Here is a 5,000-nt window from a genome sequence, read left to right on the forward strand (position 1 = left end):
ACCATGGTAGGCGCAGAACCTACCATCGACAGTTGATAAGGCAGACATTTGAAAGATGCGTCGCCGGTACGAGACCGTGCGATCAGCTTAAAGTTATTCAGAGTCACCAAATTAAACGATGCAAATTAAAATTTACACCGATTGGTTTTGATCTAATAAAAGCATTCCTTCCATCTCTGGTCGGAACTCTGTTTGCATGTATTAGCTCTAGAATTACCACAGTTATCCAAGTAAATGTGGGTACGATCTAAGGAACCATAACTGATATAATGAGCCTTTCGCGGTTTCACCTTAATTTGGCTTGTACTGAGACATGCATGGCTTAATCTTTGAGACAAGCATATGACTACTGGCAGGATCAACCAGGGAACTATTTGTATTTATAATATTAAATATATAATAATATACATGATATTTTTGTTTTCTTATTATAAGAAAAAAAATTTTCATACAATAATTATTAATATATAATAATATTATTACAATTTCATTTTAAATATCAGATGGTCTCACCCATTACTGATATAAATTTTTTTTTTTTTATATCTCTATTGTTTTAAAATTAATAGAAAAAACATATGAGATATATATATTATTATTAATTTTTTTTTTTTTTCAAATATATATTTTATTATGTCATTTATATAATTTTTTTGCTTTTACAAAAAGAAATATATAACATGTTATTCATAATAAATATTATTGAAAAAAAAAAAAAAAAAATAATTATGATTTTTGTCAGACCATCACCAAATGGGTCTTAAAATATTTCAAACATTTTCTCATACTCGTCGCTAGATTGAAAGCGTCATTTATTTTTTAATTTTATTTAAAAAGTTAATTTTAAATAAAAAACGTTATAATAACACTTAATATTCTCGCTTGGTATGAGGTGAGTCAATGTAATATTATTTATAAAAATAATTTTTATATAAATATTGTGTGCTCATATGGGAGTGTAAAGTTTAAAACTTATAACCCATGAACTTGCTTTGACAAAAAAATTTATATGTTATTCTATTTATAATCAATAATTTAATAAAAAAAAATTTTTTTTTAAATATTGATATAAAAAGATATACATATAGAGGTTTTTTTACAAAATTCTCATTAATTTTTTTACAAAAATAATAATACAATATTTAATATCAAAATAATCCAAACTGATTACCATCCAGACTATTATCAATATATATAAGATTGTATTATTATTCATTTCAATACATATTTATTAAAACTGAGATAAAATTTCATATATTAATAAATATGCATGTGTAAAAAAAAAAATTTTTATATAATAATTGAAAATGTTTTTGCTATTATTTTGTATACATACATTAAATAATTGATAACAATTTAATACAATGTACACCTAAAAAATAATAACAGCATATACATATTCGAAACATTACTAGCAAAAAAACCAAAATACAATATTAAATATCAAAATAAACCAAACTGATTACCATCCAGAATATTTTGAGTATATATATATATAATTTTGTATATTTTGCGTTCATGTTAATAAAATATATAAATGATACATATTTGAAAAGTGTTATTCTTCTTTCTGTTTTTTCGTAATATCATGGTGTCCATAGACATGCAAAAGCGTCATACCAAGCCATATACATACCTACACCACCTTTGTTGAATGATACACGAACAGTATGAAAATTAAACAACATATTCAATATCATTTTATATTATACTAAAATAAATGTTATTCTATTAAGAAAGTGTATATTTTTAAATTTGGCATTCATTACATAGTCAAAATACAATAATAATATAGATGATACATATACGATAATTGTTATTTTTCTTTCTGTTTTTTCGTGATATCATGGTGTCCATAGAATTGCAACGACGTCATACCAAGCCATATACAACTCTACACCACCTTTGTTGAATGATACACTTAGAGTATGAAAAATAAACAAATTATACTATATCATACTATATCATATATGTAAGACTGTTGAACATAATACCACAAAATACACTATTTCATATAGATATACATTCATTCTTGTCAACATAAAAGTACGTTATAAATGATACATATACAATAAGTTTTATTCCTCTTTCTGTTATTCCGTAATATCATAGTGTCCATAGAATTGCAACGACGTCATACCAAGCCATATACAACTCTACACCACCTTTGTTGAATGATACACGGACAGTATGAAAAATAAACAACCTATTCTATACCATTTAATATCATACTAAAACATGAAACAAATGTTATTCTATTAAAAAGTGTATTATTTTATTATATTTAGTATTCATTACACAGTCAACATACATAAATGATACATATACGATAAGTGTTATTCCTCTATCTGTGCATCCGTAATATCATAGTGTCCATAGAATTGCAACGACGTCATACCAAGCCATATACAACTCTACACCACCTTTGTTGAATGATACACGGACAGTATGAAAAATAAACAACTTATACTATACCATACTATATCATATGTGTGAGACTGCTGAACGTAATACCACTAATACACTGTTATACATAGATATACATTCATCTCATTAACTTACACGCACTATCCATCATATATATTAAAGACATTACACCCGGTGCTTCAAACTCAAAATATGATAATGTTTAAAATGGCTTTAAACATCATAAACTTTACAGAATAATCAAAATTTAAAGAAAAAAATTTTAAAAAAAAAATTTTTTTCAGCTAAAAATTTTTATTTTGGGACCAAAAAAATTTTTTTTTTGCTTTTATCATATTTTATTAAATGAAATTTATGCATTATAATAAATTATTCAATAAACATTAATAATTATAATAAATTATTAAAAAATTTTTGGAATTAATGCAAATTTTTAGAAAAAAATGTATATTTTTTTTTTATATACAAATCGTACATGTTATATTGCGACAGGGTACCGGTATAATACATGTGATACATATGTAGATTTTCGAAAAAATTTTTATCCTTTTAAATGGTCCTAAATACTATATAAAGGTAAAATATATAGAATTTTTCGGGATTCATTAAAAAATTTTAGGGAAAAAATTTCATTTTATTTTATATACAAATCGTACATGTTATATTGCGACAGGGTACCGGTATAATACATGTGATACATATGTAGATTTTCGAAAAAATTTTATCCTTTTAAATAGTCCTAAATACTATATAAAGGTGAAATATATAGAATTTTTCGGGATTCATTAAAAAATTTTAGGGAAAAAATTTCATTTTATTTTATATACAAATCGTACATGTTATATTGCGACAGTGGTACCGGTATAATACATGTGATACATATGTAGATTTTCGAAAAAAATTTTATCCTTTTAAATAGTCCTAAATACTATATAAAGGTAAAATATATAGAATTTTTCGGGATTCATTAAAAAATTTTAGGGAAAAAATTTCATTTTATTTTATATACAAATCGTACATGTTATATTGCGACAGGGTACCGGTATAATACATGTGATACATATGTAGATTTTCGAAAAAAATTTTATCCTTTTAAATAGTCCTAAATACTATATAAAGGTAAAATATATAGAATTTTTCGGGATTCATTAAAAAATTTTAGGGAAAAAATTTCATTTTATTTTATATACAAATCGTACATGTTATATTGCGACAGGGTACCGGTATAATACATGTGATACATATGTAGATTTTCTAAAAAATTTTTATCCATTTAAATGCTTCTAAATACTGTATAATGCAAATATATATAATAATTTACAGAATTAATACAAAATTTTTATTGTACAAATTCACATTAATAGTTAATTGGTTAAAAAAAAATTTCAATACACAATGGGAATCAGGCTATTTTATTGGAACTTATTTATAATTAATTCATAATATATTTTTCTATATAAATTGATTAATTGATTTTACATTCACCGTGTAAACGTATACACCATTCAAGTAACATAAAAAAAAAAAAAAAAAAAAAAATTATTATTATATTCTAGTAATACATAATAGTTATTCGCTAAAAAATATTTAATAGACAATAAAAATCTGACTATTCTGTTGTGAACTTATAAATTATTGATTCAAAATATATTTCTCTACCTAAATTTATTAATTGTATACACGCCCCCATGTACGTTGTTCAAGTCATATATTATTTTGCATAAGGATTACAAATAAATATTATATAATAAATAAGAGTTAATAAAAATTTAAAATTTATTATCCATTTTAAATTTATCAGCTAAATAAATATTTTTACATTCTTTTAAATTATTACTTTTTATTGTATTAAGAGTATATATCTAGTTTTATTAATCTTAATCCTTTTACAAGCACTAATATTATTTATACATAATATATTTTTATTTTATGTATGGAAAGCATAACTTGCTAAATACATCCTAACAATTTAAAAACTTTTCATTTGATTAATATTATTTACAATAGCTAATATTAATAGAATCTGAATAATCAAAATTATTTCTTTAAATATATGAATTCCGAATGTAAGTGTCCATCATAATACTTCATTAAGTTTATATTTGGCTAGCAACCTGTTATGCATAAATTGCTTTAAAGGTTGCCTACTAAACATATTATAATTATAATTATTAACAATTTTTGTCAATTGCGATTGCATTTTTTAGTATAATCAATGGTAGCGATTATAAGTAAAAACAATTAAAATCATTATAATAATTGTTAGCGATTATAATCAATATTGATAAGATGGAAACAAAAAGTGTTTATTCATAAAAAAAGCTCTTTAATTTATTACATTTAAAAACAAAAATTTTCTAACATAATAAATTAAAGAGCATTTATTATCAATACCATTTCTTACCATAATCGACTAAAAATATTATTATAACTAATAACTTTATTTATAAATAAGCAACCATTTTATTATTAATAGATTTAATAATATTAATTGTAAATTATAATAATAATCATTATTATTAATATTATTATTATGAATAGTTATTATTATTAATATTATTACATTTATTAGT

General features: G+C 22.4%; 1 non-coding gene across 1 annotated transcript in view; it reads right to left on the bottom strand.

Annotated features, from left to right (window-relative positions):
• Positions 1–369, bottom strand: part of LOC123303558 — a 2,155-nt gene extending 1,786 nt beyond the window's left edge. Inside the window, exon 1 of the ribosomal RNA XR_006535668.1 lies at positions 1–369. This exon is cut by the window's left edge and continues 1,786 nt beyond it. This is a non-coding gene — a ribosomal RNA (small subunit ribosomal RNA).
• Positions 370–5,000: the final 4,631 nt, after the last annotated feature.

Source organism: Chrysoperla carnea, assembly GCF_905475395.1.
Source record: "Chrysoperla carnea chromosome X unlocalized genomic scaffold, inChrCarn1.1 SUPER_X_unloc_100, whole genome shotgun sequence".
Classification (NCBI taxonomy): domain Eukaryota; kingdom Metazoa; phylum Arthropoda; class Insecta; order Neuroptera; family Chrysopidae; genus Chrysoperla; species Chrysoperla carnea.